At 45.4% G+C, this 24,878-nt stretch overlaps 1 long non-coding RNA gene across 1 annotated transcript in view; it reads left to right on the forward strand.

Moving 5' to 3' along the window:
• The first annotated feature begins 1,282 nt into the window (after positions 1-1,282).
• Positions 1,283-24,878, forward strand: part of LOC135378721 (uncharacterized) — a 33,746-nt gene continuing 10,150 nt past the window's right edge. Inside the window, exons 1-2 of the long non-coding RNA XR_010418555.1 lie at positions 1,283-1,445; positions 1,643-1,816. This is a non-coding gene — a long non-coding RNA (uncharacterized LOC135378721). The remainder of the gene's footprint in view (positions 1,446-1,642; positions 1,817-24,878) is intronic.

Raw genomic sequence — 24,878 nt, forward strand, 5'->3', positions numbered from 1 at the left:
GCAGGGTGGACCCAGATCTCCGTTTTTATATGCCGTCAGCGCTTCCTCGACCCATCACGTCGCTCATCTACAGGCTTCGCCTCAACGTGCCATACAGTGGACGACTTTTGTTTAAGCTCGGCATGGTCCCGTCCCCCAACTGCAGTCTGTGTGATGTAGTTGAGGACGTGGATCATATACTCCAAGACTGCCCGAGGTACAGTGCACACCGATGTACCCTTGTGTCGTCCCTGTCTCGCCTGGATAATCGGCCATACTCCACCGAAAAGGTTCTTGGGTGCTGGCCAGCAAATCAGCTCATACCTGCCATGCGCGCCCTTGTGCAATTTCTCGTCTCGACGGACCTGTTTGACACATTGTGACACTCTTTGTTTTTAGTGCCTTGAGACTTCGCTTTTGGTGACAAGCTCGCTGATGATGTTCTCATTTATTCTTTCAAAGCGTTTCAAAGCGTCGAGGTTAGTGTAGTTTCCCTTTCTTTTATTAATAACGCGTCCTGGAGTAGCCAGTCCCGAGTGGCTCGAGACTACCATCTCCAATTTTTTCTTTTAAAATCAATCAATCAATCAATCAAATTCCATGATAGGCAAGCCTGAGCGATGGGCAAGAACACGTAAACAAACACAAACACGAAGGCTCAAATGGCTTGCCTATCATGGAATTTATCCACCAGCTAGCCTGCATTTACGCCATTCTGTCAAGGGATATTGAACTAAGTGAGTGCTGCATCGCATGATGATCCGTAAGCATATATTGTGTGATGAATGTATCCGCATATCCGTACATATGCCGTATACATAAATTATTCGATTATATAAATATTCACTTCCTATAGGCTTCGTATTTTATGCTTATGATTACTATTCCCACATGTCTAGTTTTTTCTCTCTCTCCCTCTCTCTCTCTAGGAAGCTTCTTATTCTCTAATTCTGTGAAACTATATTAAAAATCACGTCAAGGAAGTGGTTGTAATATAAAGCACATTATTCCGTCAATAAAAAGATTCGGCACGGTGTAGACGAAAGAGCAATTTTAATCTGTTACTTGCATCCGTCCGTTTGTGGTAACCAAGGTCGTAGTGAAGACTGAGAGGTAGCGGGTTCAAATCCTTCCACCGGCTCTGATGTCCGAGGTTTTGCCTCGGTTGGGTTTTCCGGCAAACGCTTAAGGCGAATGTCGGCATAGTTCCCCTTCAAGTCGGCCAGGTTGTTTCGCCGCTTCGCAAAATGCAAACGCTCAAAAAACGCAAAATGCTTCGTCTCTTTCTTTCTTTTCTTTTTCTCTAAGTGTGGTCCGACTTCGTTGTGTCACCCTGTACAGGGACGTGCTCTTGTCCAGGCGGCGCGCCGAACACTGTGGCCGCAGCAGCACAAGTGGGACAATTTTAACTGTCCGGTCGCTCTCTGTGTCGCCTTTTCCTTCCTACCGGCTTCCTTGCCACTCAGGTAAATGCAGATAAGGGAAGCAAACGAAATGTGGACGATTGTCCCAAACAAAACACTGCAGGTTTGTCGGCGTTCCTTTGTGGCAGCTACACGACCGCTTTGCGGCCTCTTTCTTCGCTCCGAAACTTTTCTACACGGTCCCTATATTGCTATTGCTGCTTCTATTATTTGACCCCTCATTTTCTTTGTACCAATAGCGGATCGTCCCAATGCCTGCTACATGGCTCCTGCTAAAGGCCCGTGCAAGGCAAAAATCACGAGGTTCTACTTCAATCCAAGATCTCTGGATTGCCTGAAATTTATCTACTAAGGATGTGGGGGAAACGCCAATAATTTTGCCACATATCAAGGATGCATGAAAACGTGTAAATGTAAGTCAATCTTACTGTGCTATAAAATAATAGCTTTTTTTTTTGTTGTTGTTAATTTTGTAATTGACTGGGCACCGTTCGTTTCGAGATTCTGCAGCTCCTTCTAGTAACATCACCTGACCTTGATCTTGTGTTTGGAAAACCTGATACGCATTCCGCTGACATTCTCGTAAATTTTTCAGCTACAGATACAGGGTGTTTCACCTAAAGTGATAAAAAATTCCATCTGGCGACGTACTCGCCGGAGTATCTTGGAACTTTCGGTAATTGCCTTCGGGGAACCTTTGCCGCCATTTAGGAAAGCTTTGGACAATTTTTAATTGAGGGAAATTTATTTTTTTAAATTGAACATTGAAAATTGCCAAGTGAACCTCCTTTTTTTTACACAAATATGAAGTCCTCCACGGACAGCCAGAGACCCAACAAAAACTATGCACAGTATCGCAACAAAAATAAACTAAAAATAGTCTAAATATACTAAATAGAAATAGACTAAAAATAGTAAAAATTCCGCTTTTGGCCCCGCCCGCTCGATTGTCGCAAAGAAGAGCGCATGGAAGGTGCTGGGAGAGGAGGAAGTGTTCCCGCCTCTTGTTTTTCCTTTCCTACCTACGCGTTGACCTTGATGCTGGTGAGGCCCGTCTTATCAAAAAGAAAACTAAGTAACCGTCTTATCACAAAGAAGGCAAAACTAATGAAGGCGGGGATAGCTCCTCCTCGAGACGCTCATTTCGCGCGCGCTTCTTTGCGAAAATCAAGCAGGCGGGGCTAAAGCGGAATTATTACTAATTTTTTTCGACTATTCCTGTCGCGATACCGTGCTTACTTTTGGTTGAGTCTGCGGTTATCCATATACAAAGGAACAATAGCTAATATACTCTATGGCTGCACGTTGAGCATATGTTTACAATTTGATCGTGCACTCCGAGCCGAGTACAGCTGTTTCGTCCTGCTTGTGACTCATCAGCCCGGCGTAGGGAAGCGACACGATCTTGGGTCGGCTCTGACAGTGCGTGTCGGAGAGACGTCAATGTTCCAGGGTGACGGCGCCACCTGTGGAGGCCGCAGTGGAAGCCAGCAAGTACATGTACAAAGGAAAAATGGCTAATGCTCTATGGATGCACGATGAGTATGTGTTCACAATTTGATCGTACACTCCAAGCTGAGTACAGCTGTTTCGTCCTACTTGGGACTCATCAGCCCGGCGTAGGGAAGTGACATGATCTTGGGTTGGCTCTGACAGTGCGTCCCGCCGAGACGTCAATTTTCCACGGTGACGGCGCCACCTGTGGCCGCTGCCGTGCAAGCCAGCAAGTACATATACAAAGGAAAAATAGGTAATGCTCTATGGCTGCACGTTGAGCATATGTTAACAATTTGATCGTGCACTCCCAGCCGAGTACAGCTGTTTCGTTCTACTTGGGACTCGTGAGCCCGGCGTAGGGAAGTGACACGATCTTGGGTCGGCTCTGACAGTGCGTCCCGGCGAGACGTCAATGTTCCACGGTGACGGCGCCACCTGTGGAGGCCGCAGTGCAAGCCAGCAAGTAGATACAGGGTGTCCCAGAAAACGTGTCATTGAATTACGATAAAAAACTACACCAACTAGAATCATGCGGTCAACGGCATTTGTTCTTACTAGGTTTTTGCCACCTCCTGATGTGAATGCAGTGTAACGTAAGTTTAATTATGTAAATTTTTGCCAACTGAAGTCGGAAATTTGCCGCGTAAAGGTCACTTTTTTACCCCACCAATGTGAAGAGCGTGTCTAATTTACTCAAATTAATGATAATTCACAGGGATATTCAGCACGCATTCTAACCCCCATGTCCCCCACTCCTTCCTGCTGTCCTCTCTCCATCTGTCCACATCTGTACGCCGCTCATAGTCACAGTTGCTTCGGGGCTCTAACACGCAATTAAAACAAATAAAACATAACTGCACTACAAGCACGCTGAAGGCCATCCATTGTACAGAATGTTACATTTATCATTTATGCCTTTTTGTGACAATCATCGTAATTGCATAAGTGTCACAAAAATTAAGTGGCGATTAACGGTAAATGCGACAGAAATGCGTTAAGCGCCTTTTCCGGTTTAAGTCCGACTTCCGGTTGTCCACTTCCCGTCTATACTTCCGGTCAAACTCAACTTTCGGTTGTCCACTTCAGGTCTAACCTGACTTCCGATTGTCCGTCTAAACCCGACTTCCGGTTGCCCACTCCCGGTCTAACTTGTCTTCCGGTTGTCCACTTCCCGTCTATACTTAACTTATGGTAGTCCAATTCCCATCTATAGTTGACTTTCAGTATCCACTTCCGCTAAAACTCAACTTCTGGTTGTACACTTCCCGTCTATGCCTGACTTCCAGTGTTCAGTGGTGGCCTAAACCGACTTCCAGTTGTGCACTTCTGGTCTAACTTGACTTGCGGTTGTCCACTTCCCGTCTGTGTACTAGACTTCCGATATCCACTTCTGGTCCAGCTCGACTTCCGGTTCTCCCCTTCCGATCCAACCTGACTTCCTGTTGTCCACCTCCGGTCTATACTTGACTTGCTGTTCGACACTTTCAGTTACCATGTGTAACTCCATTTAATGAACCTTTAATTAACCTCAATTACTTTCAATTACCCTGTAATTACCGAATGTAAGCGGAGTTTATCCCAGATAATTTTGAATTTCATTTAATTGCCTTTAATTACATTTGCTTGGTTCAATTACTCTCAATTCCCCTCTAATTGATGTTACTTACCTTTAATGACATTTAATTACGACCGGTAATCTGTAGTTCCCTTTGGCAACCTTCAATCTCATTTAATATTTTTCTTAATTGCATATATCTTACATTCATTCCCTTTAAACTCAACTTTCTTTCTTTAATTGCCTTTAATTACCTCTAATTACCTTAAATTACTCCTACCTCTTTCTCTTAATTACCCTTGATTACCTCAATTTGAAATCATTTACCTCCATTTAGATCTACCCTCTTATATCCCCACTACATGTCCACTTATACCTCTGCCTCGTTGAGGCTTCACCATCTCACACACGGATACACACACACCGAAGTGGGTTTTCCGAAGACTTTCCAGACGAATGTCGGCACAGTTCCCCCTGAAGTCGGGCCCAGGACGCATACTAACCCCCCTGTCCCCCACTCCTTCCTGCTGTCTTCTCTCCACCTGTCCACGTCTGTACGCCGCTCATAGCCACACACACACACACTTGCATAGAGCTTTTTCCAGCTTGACATTCCTAATGCTAACGTATTACAAAAGGCATACGCCTCCCATTTGCAAGAGATCAGGGATAGAACGATGCCATTCATGATAATGGTTTGCTAGCTGCGTGCTATGCGACGAAGTCCAGTTTTAAGAATGGACGATGCTCCTTCGAAACGGTGCGTTTTCCGGAATAGGCAGGGTGCGGCTTCTATTAATGCCCACAAAATTGTTTTAGCGAAATGTCAGTCGGATCTGATCGCTTCCTATCCTCATCTTTTGGCGTCAGCGTCACCTCGTGTCATCTTATGGCTAGGTCACCGCCCACATTTGTGAGGCCAACAACGCACCCATCCACAAAATGCTTTCAGCATCATATCTTCTCAGTCACAAGAATGTGTTTTACGTACATAAGTGCAGATACAGTGCAGCGTCCCTCCTACATTGCAGGGTTGCAAAAAGATGGTCATTTTGAAGGATTCTGTTTGAACAGATTAAAGGGGCACTAAAGGGGTTGGTGTTTGTGCGTCTCATGGGCTACTGGAAGGATGTATAGTCCGTACTGAATGCTCGTTATTTCGAATACACTCGCAATGCAACGTAGGGACAATAACAAGCGCGCGCTATTTCGTGATGCGCGCTGATTGTTAGGCGTGTGAAATGACGAGTTTCACGTCAAAATGACGAATGGATACGTCGTAATGACGAAATCTCCCACCTGCCACTTCGAGGTTGCGTTCGCACGTTCCACTCGGTAGCTCCAGAGCCGTATATTAAAAGGGAGTCCAGCCATTAATGGGTCATGCCTATACCTGAAGCTCCACCCACTTTTTAAGCTTTCCGAACAATGAAGTCTTGATATATGGGGCGCTATCAATAAACCTATCCTCACTATTTGTCCCCGTATCCAACATGGGCAGCGCCATTTTGGGCGGCAAGTGGATTGGATGGGATTGAAATGGATGCCTCTCGCAATCTGCAAAATTAGTGGATTTTTTGTGCAAATTTGATTAACGCCACCCAGGGAGCGTAAGGCACGTCGGGAATTGTCGTCTGCTTCCGTCGTTGTACCGCTGCCGGCAGAACCACCTGCAGGGACACATTCTGTCAACGGTATGATTCTTAAACACATTTACATGAATAGTTGGAATATAAAAGGCAAGAATGTTTATATCCATGAAATCTAGCAATTAAATATGTCATTGTACAGCACAGTGCCGTTTTTCTTATTATTTCATTATGATCGCCGTATTCACTAGGCCTAACACCGGCAACAAAACGTATAATTTTCAGTTAGATATCGGTCGATGAGCATAAGTTGAAACTGATTTCTGAGAAACGTATATGAGGATGTACGTTTGCAGCGTAACATCAGAGTAGTCTGTGAACATTTTTTGTCACGAAATCCCCGCTTCACTGCTTTTGTTTTCGTCGCCATTTTGGGTGGTGGTAAGGTGTCATGGCGACCCCCTTGGTAAAAATCAAACCAATCACAGGACCGAAACTGTGATTGACAGGTCGAGCCTCTTTTTGTGACTCCTGCCAATGACCAGACTCCCTTTTAATATACGGCTCTGGGTAGCTCCTCCCACGGCTCCACCTTCAAGCAGACTTACAGCAACTGGAAAATGTGGGTTCGAATCTAACTGATGGCTTCTTCTTCTTCTTTTTTTTTTCAACTGCTGTTTAGCAAATCTTAGTTGTTTTTTGCGTCAGAAGATCATCATTATCTTCAATAAATGGCTATTCACATGTTTGTGTGGCATTGGTAGAAAAAAAAAGAAAAATATTTCGCAGCTGACCCTGCAGGATTTGAACCCATGAACCAACGATCGAAATCATCACGCCATCGGGAGTCACGTGGCAATGCTCCCGCCACAGATTGGCGGGTGCACGAAAACTTCTCGATGTTTCACTCGGAGAACGATGCCGAGCAGCTCAGGTTGCTAGAGGTTCCAGGTTTCGGTCGACCAACCGCATAGTTGCTGAAAAAAGTTGCCCCGCATGAATGCTGCTTCATTCTGTGCCTGTTTCCGTGTTGTGTGGCGGTGTCAGCGAAAGCTCCCGCTGCAACAGATGGGCTCCGGCGAGGTGCGTATCCCTACGCGTCACACCCAAGTCGGAGCTTCCCTCGCACTTTGCTGATTGGACAAAGAAATGCGGGAATGGCCAGTTCCCGCAACTTGTTTGCTTTGATAATTGGATGCGCTGGGGGTGACGTACCCTTGACGTTTTGCGCCGATTCGGACGAAGGAAAGAGGAACCTCGAAATCGGTACCTTCATTCACGTGTAAATTCCAAACGGCACAACGGGTTAATCTTGTTCCTTTTGCGTTATTCTTAGGTTGACGGAATCTTTTATATCGCCAAGAGATATTTTTGCACTTTAAAGCCCTATGCAGTGATCCGTATGTGCTGTTACGTTCGGAAAAAACGACAAGGAAAGTCGCTACGTAACAACTGACTGACGAAGATGGTGAGCAACTGTCCGGCCTCAGCGCTTCAACGGTGATTAATTTTCGGGGATCCGAAAAAAACTCTACCGTGCACTGTAGCCCAGCACCACGACGTCCAATTATATCATCAGAAAGCTTCCTGTCCTTTTTTTTTTTTTGCGTTCTCCTTCTTCCAACAAGGCTCCTTGTACTTGTCATAGCAACAATCAAAGACTCCCAAGCAGCACAATGTACTGAAAGTCGAGTGCAATAGGGGTGGACGCTACGTGTTTTATCAATATTCTTTGGTTTCAGGAGTCTGTTTAAGGCCTTCCACCTAACCGTCCACCCCTATTGCACTCGACTTTCAGTACATTGTGCTGCTTGGGCTAGTACACTACACACATATCCCACAACTTAAGCGACCGTTGCTACTGATACGACGCCACTCCATTTCCTGGAAGCCCTTATCGCCATACCGCACTTAAGCTATGCGTCATCACAGATTAGAGCACGCTACGTAACTGCCGTCATAGTCGTCTCATAGGAAACCCGATATCTTCATTACGTGCAGTAAAGTTCATCGTTCGAGCTGTTCTCGCCCCTGCAGCGTTTGCATCCCATCGCACTCGGAGGAACATCTCGTCCAAACATGCCTGCCGTCCGTTTTTGTCCCCCGCCGTCGCTGGACTCGTTGGGAATGTGCGAGTATTGTGGGGCATCCTCCATGTACCTCTGGAAAGCAACCACCTGTGAGCATTACGTATGCAAGAAGTGCTTACTGAACAAGGAACCTTCGCAAGCGCCTCGATGTTCCCGCTGCAACGGAAGCAGCCTCTTGCTCTGTCCTGGTTCAATGTTTGGCTGCAAGTATCAAACGGCCATCCCTCATAACTGTGTGGACCACCTCCGCACCTGCCCTCGACGCCCGACGCCGTGTCCCAACGAGTGTTCTTCCATTGTCTCCAACACCGACCTGCCAAAACACTTGACCGATGAGTGTCCCAGGCGTACGCAGGAGTGCCGTTTCTGCCACGGGAACTATTTCGTCTCCGAGATTGGGAGTCACTTTATGGACTGTCAGGATTATCCGGTCACATGTCAGTACTGCAACCAAGAGAGCATTAGACGCGGCAGCTTAGAGGAACATGGCGCCGGTTGCCGCAAAACACCGAAACTTTGCAAGATGGCCGCTTTGGGGTGCACATTCAAGGCAGGTGATGACGAAATGGAACATCACTTGACGCTCGAGAAACACGCGATGTGCATGCATGAGATGAAGGTGCAAATGAACAGCCTGGAAGCGGAAATCCGCCAGGCGCGTGAGGAGTGCAGTCGTGAGAAACAAGAACGACAAAAAGAGGAGGAGAAACACAAGAACGAACTCAAAATCCGAGACGAGGAGCTCCGGAAGCTTCGGAAGGACTTCGAAGCATTGCTGCGACATTTTGGCCCGAGCTGCGATAATGCGTGAGAGGAACCTTTCTTGGCGGCATACTGATCAATTGCGCCGCTGAAGCTCCACATCGCTTTTTCTGATCCCCCCTTTTTTTATATAACCAATCGAGTACGTGACCGTGCGACAGGTATAAGAAGATACCTCCGCGGAATACTAGTGTATTATGACCAAGTGGCTAAATGCGGAATCATTTTCTAGTACTTCCAAACACGGTTCTCGCTTACGTTCGGAATGCCATCGTTAATTGCCTGCGCAGAATTGCTTGGAGTGTTTCCTGCAAGACCTCTGCATAGTATAGGACCCGTCGATTGCGTTTGGGACAATATTTCCTATCGTGGCTCCCAACGGCTATACTGTCCACGCTAGTAAAACCTTTTTTCCATTGTGTTGCTACCTTTGTGCTTTGTATTACAATACGATGTGATGTACAATATATTATCGCAGCATAATACTTCACCTATGAACATCTTTTACTGTATCATACGAAAAGTCCTGTAGGACAAGTGCTGCAATAAAGTGACATGTTTGACAGCCAATCTTATATCTCTCAAGAAAACATTTGCACCACAAAACGTGCAGGACCTCATGCATGTTTCCAGTACAGTTATCCTACTTCTTTTGTGAGGCGGCGATCCAAATTGTCACATTTCGCGTACTCTGCGATATCACCAAAGTATTTATTAAATACATTAGCGAGAGCGTCATTTTCGCTCATCATAATTCAATGAGCATAGATTTTTATTTTGATGGCGCCCATCAACAACCATGGTGTGAATAATGTCGCACCGCGTTAAAAGAAGAAAACATCAAATTCACATCAATCAAGTGTTACATGCACGACTAATGCATTACAGTCCTAATGGCAGATGCGACCTATCTGCAAATTAAAAAAAATATATATCGATGTCATGATGTCGATGACGGTAATTCAAATAAGAAACAATTTGAACACTTTTTGAAACAATAGCTTACGATATTCTGAAAGTCCATACGAACTGCGTCTGTGATCATCCTTCATTTTCAGAAAGCGGTCTTCTAAATAATCGTAAATTAACCATTCCGAAACAGATGGCCGCCGTTTTTATGACGGTATAGCACTCTTAAAATGAACTTCACCACATAGAACGCTCCTAGCCCACTATCACCCAGAATGATATCGTCATCTGCTCTAATTTGTTGAAAACTAGAGGTGTACGCCCTTTTTTGTGCCACGGTGAAGTTCATTCCGAAGACTGCGGTTCAGGCGGTCTACACCGCTGACGTAACGGATATCAAAGTTCTTTCAAGGCACCCCTCAGACGGTATATACCCCTGGGTAATTCCATTTTAAATCGACCGCGGTCCGCCGATGACATTTTTTGATTTCAGTGAAAAAAAAAAAATGTTGTAAACAACCTTGAGTGAAGACGAAAGCAGGTACCCGGAGTTTCCTACGATCAACCAGTCCACAGATGGAGAGGGGGTAAGGTGGCGCCTTCCTCGCAATGTGATATTTTCTCGCGACTTTGCAGCCTTACTGATGGTATTTCATTCGCGTCACAGCCCTCCTCGGGAGCCCACGTAAAGTCGGGGCACTCTAGTATACCTGTACGGAGTGAAAATAGTATCACTTTAAATGGCCGCTTAAGAAAAAATGCAAAAGTCAGCAGATATGACAAAAATTGTACATTTTTTGGCGCTCATAGCTCGTCGTCGGCAGGTCAGATATTCGTAAATGAAGTATGCTTTTAATGCGCAATCTTTCCTCTATCGTTCAATATATACTATAGAAAACCATTGTAATCTGTTTCATTTCCGAAAGATATGTTAGTAAAGTTAGGTGTGAGCAGAAAATTGCCGATGTTTGGTATGGCACACCTCAGCTGCTGCAATACTTATTCCAATAATTTTGCGGTTACATAAAGGCCAACATATCCCCTAAATCCAGCTGCAAAAATATGTTGCACTATTTTAGTAAGGTGAACGCAGCGAATTTTTCTCTGTGCCCAGGTTTCGTCGTAGTGGCCTTGCACTCAGATTCCACTTTCGAGTGGCACGCCATCGCGCGTTTTGAATTGCACTTGCCTTCGGTTTTCCTGATGTTGCATTGATTCCCGCTGTAGGCACTTGTTTGTGGACATGTCCACGTCGGCATTCTTAATTACGAGCAAGCATTTTATATGCCGTTGCGACACCAACAGATGGCGTCTGTCTATTATGCCGCAGAAACTGAGATTGGAGTACTGACAGGAGTAGTCGAGTATAGAAACAACTTTTGTCAATACCACGCAAGGTGTTAATTTTTAAATTAAATTCTGTACTGCGAAGCGCTACCAGCGGCTGATTGCTGGAGGTGCCGTCTTCATTACAGCCGCAAAAAGAAGTAACAAAAACTGTCAGCCTACATCGCATAGGTACCATGCCTTTCTGCGATGGAAATTTTACGTGACACCTATTTGTGACATATATTAATAAAAAAATAATGAGGGGCGCATTCTACCGACAAGTGTTCGCCTGGACTGGCTAGGTGCAACCTTCCTCTTATTGACCAAATCCTGTCTAATTGACCAAATAATATAGGGGCTCAGGGGATGCATATGCTACCTATGTAATGTAGGTTAATGCTTTACGTAAGTTAATGTAATGTAAGTTAAGCTAATGACAGTTTTTTGTTAGTTCTTGCGGCTGCAATAAAGACGGCACCTCCAGCAATGAGCCACTTGGTAGCACTTCCCAGTACAACATTTTTTTAGCGCACACCCTGCGCAGTATTAACAAAACTGTTATTGTTGCTTATACTCAGCTACAAATTGTCAGTCAGTACTCCACTCTCAGTCGCAGCGGCATAATAGACAGACGTCATCTGTGCGTCTCGCAACGGCATCTGAAAGGTTTGCACGTAAATATGAATGCAGACGTGGACATGTCCACAAATAAGTGCCAGCGGCGGAAATCAATGCAACATTAGGGAGACCGAAGGCCCTGATAAATGGGAAACGCGCGACGGCGTGCCACTCGAAAATGGAGTCGGAGTGCGAGGCTGCAACGAAAAAATTTTGCTGCGTACACCCTACTAAAATAGTGCAACATATTTTTGCAGCTCGATTTACGGGATACGTTGGTCTCTCAGTGACCGCAAAATTATTGGAATAAGTTATGCAGCAGCTGAGGTATGCCATACCAAACATCGGCAATTTTCTGCTCACACCTAACTTTACTAATATCTCTTTCGGAAACCAAACAGATTAGAACGGCGTTTTTTCTTCAGCGACCCTTTAAAGTGACACTGTTTCCACTCCGTACAGGTATACTAGAGTGCCCCGACTTTACGTGTGCTCGCGATGAGGGCTGTGACGCGAATGAAATAGCATCAGTAAGGCTGCAAAGTCGCGAGAAAAAATCACGTCGCGATGACGGCGCCACCTTACCCCCTCTCCATCTGTGGACTGGTTCATGGTAGGAAGCTCCGGGAACCTGATTTCGTCTTCGCTTGAGGTCCAACGTTTTTTTTTTTTTTTTCACTCAAATCCAAAAATGTCATCGGCGGACCTTGATCGATTTAAAATGGAATTACCCAGCTGACAAAAGATTATCAGTGCTCTTTCAAGACATCCATCATTCTCTATGGAGCATACGAAAATGTAGACTGGCGTTGAGGGCGATGCTTGCAGAGAGCATCTGCTCGATCGGCGTATAGACTTCTTGATTGCAGTGCTTTTTTTATTTGTGGAAGGGTTTGCGAATGCCACCTGTGCAGTTCCAAGTCGTGCAATTATGCTTTCGTGTTGCCGGGCTGCGGCTAACTGGCGGAGAGCGCCATTAGCGTCACGTATTGTCAACCCACCTGTACCACTCCTGCATACTAGAGTCACCGAGTAGCTTCGCTCAGAGTATTGCATTCCCTTTTTGTCCCGCACTATGCACACAGTCGTCCTTCAACATTGAGAGCACCGGTCTCCTAATGGAAAAAATCTTCAACTTGGCGGCATTTTGTTGACACGCCAGTGGAACCACGCACTCATAACATGCTTCTAGCCAACTATCATCCCTAGTGACATTATTATCGCGCCTGATTTGTTGAAAACAGGAGGCGTACGCCCTTTTTGTGCCACTTATGCAGTACATTGTCTGTACAAAAAACGGCGCACGCCTCCCGTTTTCAATGGATCTGAGAAGAGGCCGATGCCATTGGGATGATGGATGGCAAGGAGCGTGCCATCCGTTGAATTTCTTTATTAAGAGTGCAGGAAGGGAGGAGTTTTTTGCCTAGGAAAAACGACCGTATGCTGCGGCAAATTTATTTCACACAATAGCGCGTTGACCGTAATAGCACGTACGACTTTGTATACAGGGCCTTCATCCATTGTTGTCATTATAGAAGACTGTAGCCAGTACGTATGCGAGCAACGGGCCTTTAAATGTAAACTTGAGCTGCTGGATCAGAGGCTATTCAACATCTGCAAAGTTATCGGCCCATGGAGTAACCCTGCACATCAGTGCCGTGCACTTCGCGCTTTTCTTTCCTTTCTGAGGGCCACCGGCCTCCGTCAAGAACTGTAGTTTTTTTTGTTTTTTTTCATCACTCTTCATCCTTTCATGTGGACCTTTTTGGAGTGGGGTAGGGTCCTGCACTCAACGCAGGGAAGCACATCATCATCATCATTCATTCACCTATGTTGTTGTTGTTGTGTTGTCAGGGAAGACGAAAAAGGGTGGATGAATAAAGAAAATAACAACTACGAACGAACGAACGTCTATATAGCGATCGTTCACTAACATTGCCGAGGAAGTTTTGTACGTCAGGTGCAGTACTCTGAAGCCATTCAGTCACTCAACGAAAAGAATAAAGTGTGCATACGTAAAAGGTATTTTGGTTGGAACTGTAGTTAGCTTTGATAAAGTAAGTCGACTGTTTGCTTAATTGGCAAGACTACACTCTCGTATCATTACCGGTCACCATCGCTGCATCACTTGCTGCTTCCGAAGTCATGCACTGCCCACATATATGTCTCTCGAATGCCCGGCGTTCGACGTCGCGGCTACCGTAATTACACACCTTATTATACACCTAATTATACACCTCTGTAAATGAACTCTGACCAGAAGTTCGACAAATCTCTCGTTTGCATCTATTACGAAGGTATAATATGCTCCGAGCCACACGCGAAATATTTTGGCTGTGCGTGGTGGCAAAGTTTGCCAAATAGGGAGCTGAAAACCGCCTTGGCATTTCCTCCTCAACTCGCGCAATCGGCGCCGAAATCTATCCTCTTTGTGGTGGATATCCGGCAATTTCCGTGTGCGTGACGAAAGCATGAGGTCCATCTTTAATTAGGCGCCCGGACCGGAAGTTCTGTTGTTAGTGAGTTTGTGTGAGAGCGGCGGCATCCGGAGAGCGATCTTCAATATGGACGTTGAAGCAAGAAATGTGGAGACTTCGAGCCTGGAACTTGAGCTTTCTGCGATCAAGAAGGAAATTCTGCGTGCTGCATGTTGATGAACAAGGAGACATAGAGACAAGAATAGTTTATTCGCGTGAACACACAGAGCGAGGGGTGCGTGGTTTTAGATCACTCCTCCTCTTCATCCTTTTTAGGTTACAACATCTTACCGCCCGGGACATATAAGTGCACCCTTCTAGCCATGGAGGAAGGAAACACAAGGAGCGGCCCGTCTGACAGTTTTCTATCGGGACGAGCGTAGCCAGCTTCGCATTGCATTCTGGGATGCTCCTGTCTACCTCGTGACCGCTCACATGACCAGATCAGTTCAGATGTCAGTATTACGTTGAACGCGTGCTTGCATTTGATTTCTGTGTGCTCGAATGTTTGCTGTTCTATTAGAACACCAGTCACAGTATGCAGAACGAAAAAGGAGTACACGTGACCGGAAATATCACGTGTGGCAACGGTTACTTCTAAAGTATGTACGTTCCTTGATAATGTGGTAAAGACTGCCGTTCTCAAAAAAAAACCATTACCCAGATTTCTACAGCAACAGAAGGTACGAAATGAATCTGCGGCGCAGTTTGAGGTCCCAAGTGAACAATCCAAGGTGACTCGAACACACACGGGCGACTAAAACAACTTACCGTGTACTTACGAACAAAACGCGTTCCCGTGACAGGGCTGCTTTCAGTGCAACGAGAGCCGCAGCCGGGGCAGGAACACATTACCATACGTCGTTTCGACGATGGTGCTCACATTTTCACAATAAATTACTTTCAAAAAGCAAAATCACACGGAGAGCAGCGCGAAAAACAAAGCCTTGCAAAACCGAAACTTTAAAGGGGATCACGTGGTGGACAGGAAGCAATGGCGATTTTGACTCTAGCGACCGCTACAGGGTGGCTACGCTAGTCTGGAGAGAAGAGCCGCTCCTTGTATTTCCTTCCTCCATGCTTCTAGCGGATATATCTGTTGTACCGGACGACGTATGACGTTTACACGTTTGCGCCTGCGTTTAAACGATATGCGCTTGATGAAACGAAACGCTTGTGCTGTTACCCTAAGCAGCTTTTCGTAATCGCTGAAAAGTTCAATGTCAGATATGTCTTGTGTCTCACCCTGATTCATGTGTGCCGAAAGTTGGACGGCTTGCACGGTTGATTTAGTGGATGTGCCTTCCACACCTTCATCCCCCAAATCTTTCTTTTCGTTCGCTTGACTTGGCCATTGAGCTTTGTCTTCTGGCCATTGAGGCCCTTCCCACCATAATTTCGATGACAACAGCGTTTTTGACTTTACTCCTCGAGTCAACAAATCGGCCGGATTGTCTTGTGATCTTACATGTTTCCATGCATGCTTCGCAGTCACTTTTTGTATTTCTCGCACCCTGTTTCATACGAACACCTCTGCGGAGGTCTCGGAAGATATCCATTGCAATGCAATTGTAGAGTCTGTCCAACAGTAAACCTAAACCAACTTACGTTGAAAGTTATGTTTTGAATAGCCCAGCAGCTTCGCTGTAAGAGTTGCTCATAGCAATTTGAGCCTTACTAATGACAACGGCTTGAGGGGTGCAACTCGTGATCTAGCCATGAGTAATTGCTTTTTGCAACTTAAATCGTCGTAATGTGTAACCATGTACACTGCGCATCCGTATGCTGCTGGACTCGCGTCCGAAAATATGTGCAGTTCAGTACGTAAGACCTTGCTCTGATTTCCGTCGTCATAGCATCTAGACATCGTGATCTTTTGCAGCTTTTCTACGTCTGTAAACCATTCAAGCCATCGCTCCTGTTGATCCTTCTGCAGGTTATCGTCCCACGAGATCTTCGTTTTCCACAGACTCTGCAGTAATATATTTGCTGCAACAATTACGGGTGCTAACATCCCCAATGGATCATATATCCTTGCGACACGTTGTAGCAACATACGTTGGGTCCATAGTGATTCTTCGTTCATGTCTTTCACGCTATTCTCTGCAGAGGTATCGATCTCACCTTTTTCGAAATTCCAGTTAAGTCCAAGTACCTTGATTTGCCCTTTTTCGCGTACCTGTCGTCAGGGTCTTCTTCCTCGAAGTCACTTGCAAATAGTTGCATCAGATCCTTCGAGCTTGACGTCATTTCCTTAATTCTATGTCAGCTGTTCTAAATATCTCTCTTGCTTCTAAATAAACCTTTCTTGCGTCCTCATCACTGCTTCCTCCGATGATCACGTCGTCGACGTAAACAGATTTTTCCAACATCCGCACAGTGTCGAGGTACTTATCCTTCACGGACTGCAAGTGTGCTTTTATCGTCGCTGCTAGTAGAAACGTGCACGAGGCAATTCCAAGGGTTACCCTTGTGATCCACCAATGCGATCCACCAATGTGATCCACCATTGCTCCCACCACAGCATACGAAGTGCATCTCTGTCTTTTTCTTGTATGAGAATCTCCAGGAACGCTTGTTTCACGTCTGCAACAAGTGCTACTTTGTACGTTGTGAAGTTGAGAAGAACAGCTACTATGTCAGGGTTAAGGTTCGGCCCTGCATCCAAACAGTCGTTTACCGATGTCCCGGGTGTCTCCGCTGATGAAGCGTCGAGGACGATCATGATCTTGGTGGTTGTTCTGTCTTCCCGAATGGCCGCCTGGTGTGGCATGTAGTATACGAATTCACCGTTACTTTGACCTGCCTTGACTTTCTCTGCTACACCCGACGACGAATATTCCCTGATGGCTTTGTCATACCTTTCCAATAGGGTTATGTCCTTCTGTAGCCTCTTTGTTAGATGCAATAGGCGTTTGTGGGCCAAGTAATAATTATCCTCCAGATTGACCTCGTGCTTCCATGTAAGTCTCACTGCATATCGATTGTTGACGTTTTGAAGATTCCTGGTAAACTCCGTTAGTCTCTCATCATCTTCGGTTGTAAAATCTCTATGTTCCTGCGTTTCTTCTCTCCACAATGCTTTTAATAGTCCGTCTTCTAGTTCACATCCAAGCGACACTTTTAGCACATTGACTGCGGCCTGCCTAGTGCATTGGCATTTTAAAGTAACTGGCCCTTGTATCGCGCAACCGAGAGTTGTCTCCACCGGGGTTACTGAATCGCTTATCCTGTATGTCTTTCCAGTGACAAGTTCCCAATAGTGGTCTGATCCTACCAGGACGCCTATTTGATCGTCTGCTACTGTTTCTTCGTCCCCCAAATGTCGCTTAACTTCGTCTGGTACACCTTGCATGTTGGGATCCACTCTTGGCAAGATATTAGTTCCTATTTCTCTAGTTCGAGAGCTTCGGGTGTGTCATTGCCAAATTTTTGGCCAGTTCGACGTTTCGCTCCGCTCTTATGCGTGAACATTGCCTCCGAGCTCATGAAAAACCAAAGAAATGTTGCTGCTTTTGTTCTATTCCTCGCACTCAAATAAATCATTTAAAATAATTGTACTGTGTGTGTGTCTTTTTCTTTGTTTTTGTAAGTGGTTACGGAATAAAATAATTGTGCTGTGCATGTATATGTGTGTTTCGTTTTTGTAAGTAGTTACAGAAGTATGTAAAAAAGAAAGAAATGTTGGTGCTTGTTCTACTCCTCGCACAGAAATAAATCATTTGAAATAACCGTACTGTGTGTGTGTGTCTTTCTTTTCCTTCTTTTTATAAGTAGTTACGGAAGGTGTCCACTCGTTTGATCGAACGCCGCTTGGTCGAAAGCCGTTTGATTGAAAGCCGTTTGATCGACGCCGTTTGTTCGAAAGACGTTTGTTCGAAGGGTAGTTCGAAGCTCGCAGCGTGCCCTTAGCACCTCTTTTTCTGTAACTTTTTACTCGAGCATACGGAGCTGGCAATCAGTGTCCTCTGTTTTTTTTTCTTGCTTTTTTTTTTCAGCTAAAGAGGGTAGACCACTGGTGTTTTGCAGACCTTTGTCATCCAGGAACAGCACAGCCTTCTGGCTTTTTACTCTCTCATATCCGAAATAAAAATTACATTGAATTAAATTAAATTGAATTGAATAGAACAATGGGGAAGTGTCCCGCGAACCAGTAGGACACATATTGAAGTAAATGGCCTCAAGTTGGGAGCAGCCAATAGTCTCTGCTTCTCCTGGGCACGCTTTGCATTGATGGTGACAAGTTTAAACGGAACGATCCGAAATGGGATAGTGGTATGTGCGCGAAAGGCACTCGAAGTCTGTGAATGCTAATAATTTTTGGCCATAGTATAAAAGAAATATATTAACAGCCATATAAAACCTTAGTTCAACCTTGTTTAGAGTATGCATCTGCAGTCTGAGCGTTTCTTTCTTCTTTTTCTTTTTTTTTTGTAAGTAGTTCCGGAAGAAACTAATTCTACTGTGTGTGTGTGTGTGTGTGTGTGTTTCGTTTTTGTAAGGGTTCCAGGACATTTGGTCGAAAGCCATTTGATCGAACACCGTTTGATCGAAACCGCAGCGGTCGTTTGACCGATTTTTTTATTGGTTCGCTTGGAGCGTTGATGAAACAAAAAAGAACAAGAAAACAACAAAAGGAAGCTTCGGTTCTAAATGCTGTTATCCTAAGGGATGTTTCACTCTGTGTAATCCACTTGCCCATAAACACATTCCTCATCCTAATCCACTTTTTCGCATCCAGAAGGCGATCCGATGGCTTGGGTTGTTCACCTTATCCCGTTCGACAACTTGATAGGTTTTTCCTCTCTGACAGATAGTGACTAAACATGGCATACATGCCTTTCACCCCTAGTCCCCCAACAGTTTGTCAAATAATAATTGATGTCAATTGTCAAATAATCAACATTTCTGACAAATATATAAATCAAATGAATAAATGATATTTTTGAATGATTTATTCGCGTCGAACGTGGACAAATTTTAGCAATGTATTGTTAATGTTTGTAGTTAACTGACCATGGTTTGGAGAAATAACAGTTTTAGTTTATTTACTACGTCACCATTACTGATTTATTGTGGTTTAGTTTATTTACTTTCCGCCTATGTGCAAGTGAATCTAAATTTGGTTCATCCAACATACATGTAACCGAAGAATCCCTTCGAAACCTAGACAATATAAGCCGGGGAGCAGATCTTTGTACTTCGTCTGATTTATTTATTTATTTATTTCGTGGCGTGGATGTGTATCTCAGACTGCAGATGCATGTTCTAAACAAGGTTGAACTAAGGTTTTATATGTATGCTATATAATACCTTTCTTTTATATTATGGCGAAAAATCCTTCTTAGCATTCACAGACTTCGAGTGCCTTTCGCGCACATATCACTATCGCATTTCGGACCGTTCCCTTTAAACTTGTCGCCATCAATGGAAAGGGTGCCCAGGAGAAGCAGAGACTATTGGCTGCTCCCAACTTGAGGCCATTTATTTCAATATGTGTCCTACTGGTTCGCGGGACACTTCCCCATTGTTCTATTCAATTCAATTTAATTTAATTCAATGTAATTTTCCTTTCGTACGGGAGAGAGTAAAAAGCCAGGATGCTGTGCCGTTCGTGGATGACAAAGGTCTGCACCAGTGGTCTAGCCTCTTTAGCTGAAAAAGAAAAAAAAAAACAGAGGACACTGATTGCCAGCTCCGTATGCTCGAGTCAAAAGTTACAGAAAAAGAGGTGCTAAGGACACGCTGCGAGCTTTGAACTACCCTTCGAACAAACGTCTATCGAACAAACGGCGTCGATCAAACGGGCGGACACCTTCCGTAACTACTTTCAAAAAGAACAAAAAAACACACACAGTACAATTATTTTCTCCCGTAACAACTTACAAAAAGAAAAAAAACACAGTACAGTTATTTCAAATGATTTATTTCTGTGCGAGGAGTAGAACAAGCAGCAACATTTGTTTCCTTTTTACATACTTCCGAAACTACTTAAAAACGAAACACACACACACACACAAACATATACAGCCCATGATTTGTTTTAGTGCGAGGAGTAGAGCAAAACCAGCAACATTTCTTTCCTTTTTCATGAGCTGAGGCAATGTTCACGCATAAGAGCGCAGCGGAACGTCGAACTGGCCGAAAATTTGGCAGTGACACATCCATAAAGCATAATCATCAAAACTGCGCAGTATGGTTTCGTTGTCGCCGCGTCATCGGAATTTAGGTTACCGCAACCACACGTACCCTTACCGAGCGCCAATGTTGCGAGAGCAGAGGCTGCGGGTCAGCTTCAAGGTCGTAGCTAGCGGAAAAAGCAGACGACGGCGGGTCATCTAGAGCCGAGCGCTACCGGTGCGCCATCTGTAAGGCAAGAGCAGAGGCCGCAGCGCTCCGCCTTCCGAGTCCTCCTATTAGCGCGCATTTTGGAGGCGGAGCCTCCCTTGCTCTTGGTCAGCAAAGTCAAGGATAGTCCGCTCTTCTGCTCCCTCTTCTATGCATCCGTGGTCTGGGTTCGGCGGTCTACTATGCCTTGGATGACTTTCCAACTCGTCTGCTGACACCAATGATGATTGTGTTCTCCTGTTCCGGCACATGCTTGTAGCGTGTCCGCCTTTACATCTTTTACATTTAATTCTGCTGTTGCAAAGCTTTGCTGAATGCCTGTCTCCTGTGCATTTGAAGCAGCGTCGCTCTTCTTTGAGTTTCAGCATTTTAGCTTCGTACATTAGCGATTTTTGGCATTCTTCTGTTTTGTGGATCGATTGACCACAGAATATGCATTTGCTTGTTGCGGTCATAGAAAAAGCAGCAGATGATTTCGTCTTATTCCCTGTAGTTTTCCCGTTGCGGAGTACGAGGGGTGCTGTTCCCGTTGGAAATCTGCCCTCCATTTATCGTCGTCTCCTTGACATTTTACTAGGTCTTGCAGACTTTGAAGTAGTCTCTTAAGCTTTTCGACATTCTCCTTCATCAACGGACGCTCTTCCGCTTGGTTCTGGTCATGCTGGCCATTCCTTTTTCGTTCTTTTTCTTTTAGTTTCAAATCAACAGCGATTTGCTGCTTGGAATGCTCTTTAGTAGAAAGGGTAGCAGCATTGTAGCGTACGATTCCAGTTTTATGCCCAAAGACTGCCCTCTAGTGTTGACTTCAACAGTCTGATGTAGATATCGAAGTCCTTCCTTGTTATTTGTCGACATTACAGGTTTTATATGGATGAGAGAACCCATGTGACTATCCACTATATGCTGTGGGAGTCCAAATCGCTCTGTAAGAATTTGTACTCGTGGTCGTAGTTTTCTTCCGAAAGCTGCAATCCTTCAATTGCAGATGCAGCGGATCCCGTTAAGAAGTTTAAGAGGTAGCTGAATTTGTGAGTCTTCGACATCGCCTGTCTATAGTAAACGGTGGTCTTGTACTGATTCCAAAATCTCTGCCACGTCACTCTGTTTCCATCAAATTTGATCAGTTCAAGTTTTGGTAATTTGACTACTTCCTCTCGTGAAGCGGTGACTGCTTTCCTTGCACCTTGCTCTTGTGCTGGTTCTCGCATACCTGCCCGCGCCATGTTGCGAACGCGGTTGCTATTTTCATTTGGTAATCAACCAATCTCTCAAATTCTCCATCTGCTGTTTCGGCAGTGATAAACTGTTCGTACTGGCTATTGGTCTCTTTCAGGAGACTGTCTAAAGCCTTTAACTGGTGCGTGAGTGTTTCTACAACACCCTGACCAACTCTCCCTTGAGTGATCCGCTCAATTTCTCCGATAAGGTTCGTGACATGCGTTCTGAGAACTTTCCGTTTTTTCGATGCGGTGTCCCTATTCATCGTGATGCAAATGAATATGTCTCACTGCTTGTCTCAGGGTCGTTCACTCCTCGTCCGCCACCAGGATCGAAGACGTCTCGCTGAAGGTGAAGTACAGATTCACCTTGGAACTGGACAAACGTCGGTATATCTGGGGTTGCTGCTCTGGGCTCTAACAAGATGCCTGTAATCTGCTTGCGTTGTGTTTCTGGAGGTCGTCGATGCCGATTGATCCTGGTCACGGCACCGTGTTGATGAACAAGGAGACATAGAGACAAGAATAATTTATTCGCGTGAACACACAGAGCGAGAGGAGCGTGGTTCTAGATCACTCCTCCTCTTCATCCTTTTTAGGTTACAACACTGAACAGTTCGGTAGCCTTGCTGCCGAAACTTCGCCGATGCCGCGAATGCGAGACGAAGTCAGAGCTCTACGAACATCGGTGATGATCACACAGCGATGACCGGTATCGGTGATGAGTGTGACACAGATGAAGCCAACAGCATCAGTCGGCTGTCTTCGACAGACAGGTACAGACAGACTCATAGAGCACTTGGTGAGAGGGACAGCGACGGTGTCCAGTGAATTTTGTGCAGGTTTGGATGTCACACCTCTTAATAGTTCTGATGGAAAGCAGGGTGTGTGAAACACTGACCTCTGGTGAATGAATTCTTGTTATTTATAACCAGGTACCCATGTACTAGTAATCTAGAAAAGCCTTAGCTCTCTTGCAGGAAATTGTTAATGAACTGCCTTTCTATCCACCCTTCTCAGTTGCCCTAGCAAAAGCAAATATGTAATGCTGCACACCATATCTAATGCTATCACACTAATTGCTTTTGAGTGTTCCTAGGCTTCTCAAATGGTGCTACCTCGTGCATACGCTGCGCCATGTCGGCAAGAACATGTCCAAGAATGGCTGAAACACAGCAAGTCCTAGCTGAAGCTGCTGAGCTCCAGGTGGAGGCCCTCCGTGAGCGGGAAACGGATCGACACCTCCTACGTTTGTAGGAGACGACTGATCAGACCAGGGCGTTTGCTGCGCAAATTCCCCGTCACCCACTCCTCAGGAAAATTCGGTACCGTCCTGAAAGTCATTTCCATCGCGTAGCGCAGGGGACACACCAGACTCTCACTGGCTTGACACCTAAGGACATCACACCGCCGAACGCCACCTGGTCTCTGCCTGTGTCACCCACCTTCGCATGTGTTCCTGACCTCCAGGACCGTAGAGATCAGGTTCCCCCTCAAGTCCTTCGAGCCCATTTTTATGCTCTCGTAGACGCGAAGTTTTCTACCTCTGCCGCCGCATACGCCGATGGCGCATCTCGAAATGATAAGTCCGCGTCGGCATTCGTCATCCCATCCGAAGGCATAGTTGAAGGACGTCGCATTTGGCATCATACCTCATCCACAGCTGCGGAGCTCTGTGGCATACTTTTCTTTCTGCAGCACATCGTTCACTTTACCCCACGGAATCGGGTGGTCTTTACTGACTCAACATGAGCGCTGCGAGCAATTGAAAAGTCTGGCATACGAGGCTCCTCCGCACCGTTGGTTGTGTATGTGTTAATGGCTTACAAACTTGTCTATGAAGCAGGGCACAGGCTCGTTCTCCAATGGGTTCCAGCATATTGCGGTGTCGAAGGCAATGACCAGGCTGACAGCGCCGCCGAAGCCGCTCTCTCGTCTCGGAGACAGACGCGTATTGCACTGCTGAGAGGAGATCGTCGATCCGTACTTCGACGCCTCGTGACTCCTCTGGCTACCCGCCAACGGACCGCTGACGTTCTACCCCCGCCATGCTGAGCAAAGTTGACCCAGCGCTCGCTTTCCGCATGTCTCCACATACCTCTCGTCAAGATGCCGCATTTGTTCATCGAATGCGCCTCGATGTGGCCTTCAAAGCGCAGTGGCGCTACCGCTTGAGACAAGTTGCCTCTGCTCACTGCAGCCACTGCGGTGCTGTTGAAGATCTAGAGCACATCCTTCTCCATTGCCCACACTGCCAACCTTCCCGAACCGTACTCTCCGCATTCCTTAACGAGCTATACTCCCGCCCCCTCTCTCTCACCAAATTTCTTGGCCCCTAGTCACATCCTACACACCAACGCTCTGCCCTCAAGGCTCTCTTCACTTTTCTGGACACCACAGGACTTCGATCCTTATTGTGAAGGGGATCATTATTTTATTCCCCGCATCACCACCAGCAATGGGGTAGAGTATTGCCCCCGGCGATGAAACTCCCCAGCCGTCATCCCGTAATAAAGTTGTTGTTGTTGTTGTTGTTCCAACGGGTGGGGGACTCACTGTATCACACATTCCTTTCCTTTCACCAAACAGGACGTTATCAAGGCCGCTTGCAGCAAGTTTGTACAGAGGCGATATTTTTTCAACATTTATTCCAAATAGATGCTAGTATTATTCGATTCTGAAGAACACAACAAGAATTCTATCAAAGCAATCAATAGCCAGCAAAAACTAAGAACAGACATCCATATCAGAGCAAACCGGGTATAGACAAACATTTTCTAAGCAAACGAGATATGCCATGATAACATCACCGAAGCAATATTCAGTCAAAACAAGAAAAAATGCAAAGTTAATTATATCACTTCGATTTTTTATAGTATCTTGCAACAGAAAGTTCCACATAGATGAACCATGCAGAAACAACACATCTGAAATGCGATTCAGAAATGTGAGGCTTTCCCAACTCAGAGATTATTCGTCTCAAGATCATTATTTTTATCAACGTCAACCTAGTGAACAATCGAAACAAATACAAGACAATATTTATTTCAGGAAATCATTTTCTAAGCAAATGAGAAATATTTA

This window comes from Ornithodoros turicata, chromosome 1, assembly GCF_037126465.1.
Source record: "Ornithodoros turicata isolate Travis chromosome 1, ASM3712646v1, whole genome shotgun sequence".
In the NCBI taxonomy this organism is placed as follows: Eukaryota; Metazoa; Arthropoda; class Arachnida; order Ixodida; family Argasidae; genus Ornithodoros; species Ornithodoros turicata.